Source organism: Apium graveolens, chromosome 11 (assembly GCF_009905375.1).
Source record: "Apium graveolens cultivar Ventura chromosome 11, ASM990537v1, whole genome shotgun sequence".
Taxonomy (NCBI): Eukaryota; Viridiplantae; Streptophyta; class Magnoliopsida; order Apiales; family Apiaceae; genus Apium; species Apium graveolens.
The window spans coordinates 8,593,120-8,602,772 of NC_133657.1; positions in this window are offsets into that span (position 1 = coordinate 8,593,120).

Here is a 9,653-nt window from a genome sequence, read left to right on the forward strand (position 1 = left end):
CTTCTACAGATGAGGCTAAATATATAGCTGTAGGAATTTGTCGTGTTCAAGTGCTTTGGATTAGAAATTAACTAATGGACTATAGCCTACTGTTACACAAAGTTCCTATTATGTTTGACAATACTAGTGCCATGTCTATTATTGCTAATCCAGTTAATCATTCTAGAACTAAGCACATTGATGTAAGGTACCATTTTATTAGAGAACATGCTACAAATGGTATCATTTAGCTCATTTTTGTTCCAACAAAAAAACAATTAGCTGACATTTTCACTAAGCCTTTGGATGAAGCAACTTTCACTAGACTTGTTGGTGAAATTGGAATGTTAAATTCTTTATCCTAAAGGCAAGAACTCAGCTAATATGTTGCAGCAGATTAATTTCTAATAAATCAAAATTAATTTGATTTAACTGGAAATTAACTGGAATATGATTTATAAATATTTCAGAATTCTCTGTATATTTATTTTTCAAAATTTAAAATTCAACTTGGAATTTTTTAAATTCTAAGAAAAGTTGTCGAACTGTTAATTTACATTTTCAATATGTGAAATTGATATTAGACAGAATTGAAAAGAACAAAAGTATGTAGAGAAATGAGTTATCGATAAGTCTAAATGACTTCTCGACAAGTCATTTTGAGACTTCTCGATGGAGTTCTCGATAAGTCTTTTTCCCGACCTCTCGAAGGACTTCTCGACAAGCCTCATTATGACTTCTCGATAAGTATTGTAGAGATCTCGATATATGTCTATTCATAGAGTTCTTTACAAGTATAAATTTTAGATTTCTCGATAACTTAGAACTGAAATAATTTAATTTTTTTAATTATTTTAGTAAAATACTTTTGATATAAATTCATTCTAATTTTATTTTAATTTATTCAAATAAAAATTGGAATAACTCAGTCCAATTAGGATAAACTGAGTATTTGTTCTACATCTCGATAAGTTACTATCTAGTTCTCGATTAGAGCCAGGAAAATAGCATCTCGATATGAGTTTACAATTCACGTGACTTCTCAATAAGCAAATCCGAACCATTTTTTCCTACTTTATCGACATGTCACTTATCTTTTTATATAAATACCCAGATATCTCGACATAACCCCTCTTTACGCTTTCGAGATCTCAATTGACCTGGTTTTTGCAAACCTTGACCGTTCTCTCTCATTTCGAGCTCTTTCTCTCTCAAATCTCTTACCCACCCAAATCCATACATTTACAATGGCGTCAAACACTGTTGGAGCTGTTATCCCAAAGGACGGTACCAACTCTTAGCTTTCACAAATGCTAACCAAGCTCCTGATAGTTTCAAGAGCTTTGTTAAGTTTTTATCTGAGACTTACTTTGCAGGTGCCTTGACTGTTAATCCTATCATGTACTTAGATTTTCTCAATGACTTCTGGGATTCAGCTGTAGTTAGAATTTTTGTGCATGAGAATCAAGCTGTGTCCTTGGTGGTAAGCAGTTCAATTCAAGGCCAACAAGTGGAATTTGATGAGAATGATGTCAACAAGGCACTGAGAATCCCTACTGACAGCATGATGGAGGTACCAACTCAAGATGAGTTAGCTGAATTTATGGATTTCATAAATTACAGTGAGAAGATCAATCTTGCCAGCTTGAACAAGAACATCTCAGGAGGGAAAGGTCATTCATATTTAATTCAATAGTGAGAGTCTTCACCTGCAGGAAGATTGAGTATGACAATATATCTAACGTGCTCTAAAAGCTGGTGTTCTCAATGGCTCACAACAGGCACATTAATGTGGGGCTATTGATCCTGGAAGAACTCAGCACTAGACTCACAATGCCATTGGCCAACAGAGGTAAGGAAATTTTCTTTCCTAGGTTTATAATGTCTACTTTAAATCATAAAGTTGTAGACATACATTTACTTAATGGTATTGATAGGACTAAAATAGGCAATTATAAACATGTGTCCAAGATATTATTCGGTTCACTAATTACAAAGAATAAGGTACCCTAGGTCTAAAAATCATTAACTTTATGTTAGAGAGATTTAAAACCTACCCATACCCTATGTCTGACATGAGGTCTAGTGCCTTATCTAGTACAGTTATGGCTCATGTACCCGTGGAAGTACAAGTATAGGACTACCAACAGGGGTCTTCCACAACTGAGACCCCTTCTTCATTACCATTAGAAGCTAGAAATCCAACCACTTCATCCTCCCAACAGGATGAAATGAGTAAAAAGAAGAGAAAGAATGCACCCTTAATTGTTATTGCTGAGAGTGGTGATGAAGAAACATAAATAGAGTCTAACCTGGTCTGGAAACCAAAAAAGACTAAGAAAGCTGAGTTGACCACTCAAGTAGCCACCTCTGCATCTTCCCAAAAGGATGCAGTTGTAAAAAGGGCAATAAATGGACTCTAGAGGCACCTTCTCAACAAGGTGTCTCTATTGAACAAAGCACTCTTCCTAGCGAAATCTGTACAGAGTCTGCACCCCAACTTGAGCACTCTCAAGTTGGTAAAAGAATAAATATGGTTGGCACACACAAAGAGGGAACATCATTTGAAACTCCCTCATTTACTCAGGGGGAGTTTCCAACACTCAATCCTAATATCACAACTCTAATATCTCAAATTTCTTCTTCTTACAATAAAACACTTGAATCCTCTTTTCAAGTGTTGCCAAAATCAAGTGATACAGTTCAAGAAACTGTGCTCACCACCCAGGAACCACATTTAGTTGGTGAGAGGCTACAAGCTGGGGCAGACCTTGATGACACAAACACAAACACAAGGGTTTCATCAATTTTAAATGAAGACCCTGCGTCTGTTACTTTAGCACCTTCATGTGCAAATCAATCTTCACAGATTGAAAGGTTTGAGGGTAGTACTCCTGAGGGGGAGCTATCTAAATCCTCTCTAATTCAATTGGAGGTTCCTCTAGTAGGGATAACTCCCCTCAAAACCCTAGCTAAAATTGCATTGTCAATTGAAGTTGGGAATAAAATTGTCAATGATCCAGTTATTGGGGAGGCAAGTATAGCACAATCAAGTGCCAGTTCTTTGAAAGAAGAACAAGGGTTTGAGACTATGGTACATGACAGTAACCTGGTCAAATACCCTCCAGTTCAAATGGAGGTTCCCATTATTGGTGAACAACACACTGTCACAACAAACTATCATAACCACAGCTCCAACTGTGAGTACAAATGTGACTTCTGTCACAGGAGATTTTCCTACCTCCATAACCTCCACCTCAAACCACACAGACATACCCTCTACCTCAAACACGACACCACAACATTCTCACATCATCTCTCAATGGCCTCAAAATGCTCAAGCCCAACCTACTATAGTTAATGATCTTTTGGTTGAGAAACTTGCAGGCGTAGACAATATCACTCAACAATTCCTTACTAAAGATATGTCAAACCAATACTATCAAGCAATACTACTTTCTTACAAGGAGGATGTTAGAGCAGCAGGAGAAGATTGCAGATGAAGCAGATGGTAATATGGATGCATGGATTTCCAAGGACTTCACGACAACTATGGATGAGGCCTTTATTAGGAATATGTTGTGAACTTGATGATAATTAAACAAAACACCTTAGTAAATTTAACATAGTGTATTTTGTAGCACTCGACGGATGATCAAATATAGTCCCGACGGATGATTTAATATAGTTCCGATGGTTGACAATTTGACATCCACCGGGTGAGTAGCTTATGTAACAAATAAGTATTGTAGCACATTTCTGCAAACAACTTTGTGTAGATTCTGTAGGAGTATATGAGTCATGTTGACTACTAGTGGATATGCAGAATAGGTTGATTAATTGTTAATATAAGATGTCTTGTAATTCTGTATAAGTGAAATGGAGTCAAGTGACAAATAGCTACTCGACAGATGATCAACAAAGCTACCCGACGGATGAACAACAAAGCTACCCGACGGATGACAAGCATGTACCCGACGGATGATCAAATTCAAATATCTGTTGACAATGACAACACATTCACATGCGTTGGGTGTTTGCAAAAGGAATGTGGCAGCCTGTTTAGCAAGGATTTGAGAACAAAGAAGCATTACCATTTCCATGCTATTATGAAGATATTCAAAGATGCTGGAATAGAGTAGTGAAGCAGCATGAAGTTAGACTAGATATGTTTTGTTTTATTATCTTGTCTTATTGTCATGTAAACTTGGTGATATATAAACAAAGTGTAGCTAGTAGAACATTCAACTAAGCAAACACATTTCAAAGAGAGATAAAAAAGGTTGTACCTGTCAAGAATTTCTCTATAGTTTGTTTGTTCTACTTGTAAGCAGCTGTGAGCTATTCAAGCTTTACAGGGTTCTAATTCGATATATAAATATAAATATATATATATATATGTGGTGGATACTTTCAAATCCACCAGAAAGTTTTAAAAGCTTGTGTTTTTATTACTTTGTGTTTTGATTTATATAACTCTTCTATTCCGCACTCTGCAAATCAAACACTCATATATTTATCGAGTTATAACTGTTTTAAAAATCTTGAAAAAGTAGCCAGAATTACATTCAACCCCCCTTCTATAATTCTTGTTGTATTGTTAGGAAATAACAATTGGTATCAGAGCAAGCTCTTGAAGTACAAAGAGTGTAAAGATCACAACAAACAGCAAGATGAACAAGAAGGATGTTGGAGTCAAAATTCCATTTCTGGACAAAGATAATTATCACCACTGGAAGGTGAAAATGCACCTACATCTACTTTCCCAAGATGAGGCATATGTGGATTGCATAGAGAGAGGTCCCCATGTACCAATGAGAGCTGCAACTGGCAATGAACCATCTGTTCCCAAACCTAGGCATGAATGGTCAGATCTTGATATTGAGCAAGTCAGGAAAGACAAGAAGGCCATGAATATATTGTTCAATGGAGTTGATGGTGATATGTTTGATAACATCATTAACTGCAAAACAACCAAAGAGGTTTGGGACACAATCCAGATTATTTGTGATGGTACTGAGCAAGTAAGAGAGAATAAGATGCAGCTGTTAATTCAGCAATATGAGCACTTCCACTGTGAAGATAGTGAGTCTCTCACTGATATATTTAGTAGATTTCAAAAGCTAATAAATGCTCTAAAGTTGCATGGAAGGGTCTATCAAATAAAAGACTCTAACCTCAAGTTCTTTAGATCTCTTCCAAAAGAGTGAAAGCCGATGACAGTCTCATTGAGAAATTTACAGGATTACAAGGAGTTTACCTTGGAGAGAATGTATGGCATCCTAAAAACATATGAGCTTAAAATAGAGCAAGATGAGAGGATGGAGAAAGGAAGGAAGAAAGGAGGGTCAATAGCACTGGTTGCTGAGTTAGAGAAAGAGAAAGAGATGAAGGTAGAAGCTGTTGAGTCTGCATCAAAGGTCTGTGAAAGCAAGGGCAAAGGGCTGGTAGCTGAAAATGAAGATCACTTGAGCCAAGATGACATGGATGATATTGATGAATATCTAGCATTCCTATCCAGAAGATTTGATAAGCTCAAATTCAAAAAGAATTTTGGAGCAGCCAAGCCAAGTAGAAACATGGTGGATAAATCCAAATTCAAATATTTCAAATGTGGCTTGGCAGGGCATTTTTCATGTGAATGTAGAAAGTCTGATTCTAGCAAGAAGAAGTTTGAGCCTGTTGATTATAAACAGAAATACTTTAAGTTGCTCAAACAAAAGGAAAGGGCTTTCATCACACAGGAGAATGACTGGGCTGCAGATGGTTTGGATGAAGTTGAAGAAACAAACTGTAATAACCCCAATTTTTGGAATTTTTGAAACCCTTATGAATAGTAACTTTTGCTGATAATGCTGATTAAGGAAAATTATCAGACCACGCTATATAGGAGTACTGTTATGGCAATTCTAAGATCGTATTAGTATTCCATAAAGTAAATAAGTGTATGTAAAGATCGTCAGAATCCAAATTCAAACACTTTGATTTTTCCCGAAAATCCACCAGATACCGAAAGAATTGAGTATAAGGTAACATGATTAAAAAAATTTAATTCAAGGATTATAAGAGAGGATCATAAAAGGAATATAAAATATGGAGAAAGGTTTAGGGGAACCCAAGTAATAAGATCCTGGGTATGATCCCTCAAACGATAAACGAGAACGAAAGTTAAGCGAACCGTATAACAGATCAGCGGTCATTAGGCAAGTAATTAGGAGTTAATCAAAGAGGTTAGTGATGATGATGTCATCAAACCAATAAGAAGAGGACAAGCATGGGAAGGTGACATAAGAATGATGACCTAAGCATGACAAAAAGAATTGTGTTGTTGGTTGATTGTGAACCACACAAAATTTACCATGGTAATAAGCTAATTAACAAACAAAGTGGATCAACCAAGCCAAAAACAAATCATAACATCAAAAAACACAAAACACTTCCATTTTCAAGAAGAGCTCTCGGCTTTGTTCATTTCAAAGGAAGAAAAAAACTCAAATCTAAATTCCAAACTTTGTTAATTAGTGAGGTAATTATCTAAGGATCCTTGTACATAGATATAGATATCCTATAAGTTTAAACTTCAAATTCCTTCACAATCTCTTCCTAAAATTCATGGATGAAGAGAGTGAATAGTGTTTTCAAGAAATTTAAATTGTTGATCTTGTGTTTTTGGTTAGATTAAGCTTTGGTAAGGACTTTCAAGGGTGATTTCAAGCTCCTTAGTTACTTTTACTCACCAAGGAAGGTATAATCTCATACCCTAGCCCTACTTTTGTATATTTAGAGTTTTTTTGTTTGGTATAGTTCATGAGGGGCATGATTATTGAATTTTTAGAGATTGGTTAGTTTTGTAATGTTTTTGGAGTTGTAAATCTTGGATTATTGGTTAATGAACTTAAGTATAGTTTTAGTTCATGTTTGAGAATAATATAAATTGGAGAACTTGAGGTGTTGGGGCTGTTGTAATATTGTATGGATGGAGTTTGATTGTATGGTTGATTTGTGGTTGATTTGTGGTTGATTTGGAGTAGGATAAAATTTGGTAATCGCGTAAACATAGCCGTCGTAATGCCCGATTTACTTTAGACTGTTTTTGTTCTTAACATCAGGACCCGAGAACTCACTGTTAGGTTTTGACCATTGCCGTGATTAGATAGTTCATATTACGAGCTTCGTTTTGATATGTGGTTCGCTTGAATCCGATGTACGGTTTAGGAGAAACAACTGTTTTAAGTAACGGCGTTTCGCGAACGAACCATTACCCCTCGCCTTACTTTGAAACCTTGGTTAAGGCCCTTAAATGACTAATTGGAGTATGAAACAATTATGTAAAGTGGATTAGGCAGTTGGTAGGGTACTCGCGAAAGAATCTCCTTAAAACTCTTAATGGTTAAATTATTAAAAATGGTGGAGCCGAGGGTACTCGAGCGATTTAAGTGAATCGTTAAGCGCAAAAGCGAACGTTAAGGTCTAATTGGTTAAGGTATAGATTCATAAGCGACTTTGGTTTAATTCCAACTTATATGTTGTTTATAGGTTACCAGACTCGTCCCAAGCCATTTATCACCCCCAGTCGCTCAGACAAGTTTTCTACCCGTTATACTGTTGTTGTGATGAATATATATATATATATATATATGCATTTTCTTGTGATAAGTGCATGATTGTTATTAGCAAATTTTGTGATATATTGGAGCATGCTGATATGGTATATATGCATGTCTGTTTCGTAATCTTGATATCTAATTGTTGATTCAAATGCTTATAAGTTGCATAATACATATGCTAGAGATAAGCAGTAGTTGCGTATACCCTTAGTATATGGGACCCAAAGGTGAACATTTTTCTAAACCGGGAGTCGATGTTCCCGAGTATATTATATATATATATTTATAATATGTAGATATAGTTTTCAAAACTATTAATCGAATAAGGTTTATTCGATAACTTTATTTTAATTAATGAATATTATTTTGAATATTCATTCAAGGACTTATGACTCCGTTTATTTTATTTAATGAATATTATTGTGAATATTCATTCGAGGACTTAAGACTCCGTTTATTTTATTTAATGAATATTATTGTGAATATTCATTCGAGGACTTAAGACTCCGTTTATTTTATTTAATGAATATCATTTTGAATATTTATTCGAGGGCTTATGACTCCGCTTCTTTTATTAAATAATATTCTTTATTTTATTAAAGAATAATATTTCGATAATCAAACTTACTTTCGATTATTCAAATAAAGATCGTACTTTCGTATAAGTATATCTTTGGTTATTTATTATTCATTTCAAGTATGAGTTTTAAAACTTCTACTTCAATTGTTTTTATAAAGATTATCCTCATGGGAATATTATTTAATTAATAATATTCAGATATTTTCTCATATATCGGGACTGATTTATTTCATTAAATCAGCATTACTCTAAATATTCTTTAAAATATTTTCGAGTCTTCAAAATGATTTTAAAAGATTAGAGCGGATCCCAAAACTCATTTTCAAATTTAAGATCTTCCTTTCGAAGGGAATTTAAATACTCGCTCAAAACCTGAGGGATCCGGCTCTGTGGTGTATTTTATATTCGCAACGAGGTTACTGTTTTGATAAATGAATTGATTACTTACCCAACATTCGGGAAGTAAGTCCATCTATTGAGTCGGCATAAGCAACATGGGCTCAGTGGGCGTCCATGAAAGTGTAAGTGGCTTAGTGGGAGTCCATCATATGCGTAAGTGGCTGAGTGGCAGTCCAGCATAAGGTCCTATTGCGGCCAGGGTGATGACCAGTGGGGAATTCGTCCATCTACTAGTAGAAAAGGTTACTTATTGGTATCTTTGCCTGATCAGCAAGATATCAGGTTTATGCCAAGGTTTTCTTCTTTCCAAATTCATTGGATATTGCAACTCTGTTTATAATTTTCATAACAGAGGTTTTCAAGGAGTGTATGAAATGTATATATATAGGTGTATATATATATCGGGACTTAATGAAGTATCTCGTAACTTCATTATTTATAATGATATTTCAAAGACTGAATCTATACAAGTCTTTTCTTGTAGTCTCATCTATGTGATGAACTTTTGAAACTGATTATAACTTGAAAGGTGGTAGTTCAAGTAGTATTCAGAAAAGATATAAGTATATTGGAGTATCTTGTAACTTCATCTTTTAAACTTATATCTAGTAAATGATTATCTTATGTATATCAAAGATTTTCAGAAAAACGTTGAGACAAGGTTAGATATATGAGATCACCTTGCGACGATATTTTTATACAGTTATAAACTGGAACTCTGTGTATATTATACATGTCAAAGGATTTCAAAGATTGTGAAAAGTATATATGTATATATATACTGAATATTTTGCGACTTGGTCGCGTTAAGATAACAAACTTGGTTCATTTCTTTTGACCAAGACTTTCATGAGTACTATGAGAATGCTCATATATTGTTAATTATTATACATATTATTTCGGTGGGCTTGTTGCTCACCCTTGATTTCTTCTCTCATCACACAACAACAGATAGACAAGATGAACAGGATCAAGCTCCCAATTCGTGAGCGGTTAGGAAACGTTCCGCAGTTTCCTGTAGGTGTTGATGCCGTTGTAGCTGAGGTATGAGCTACCAGTAGGCTAGGCTTTTAACTTTTGTTGTGCCA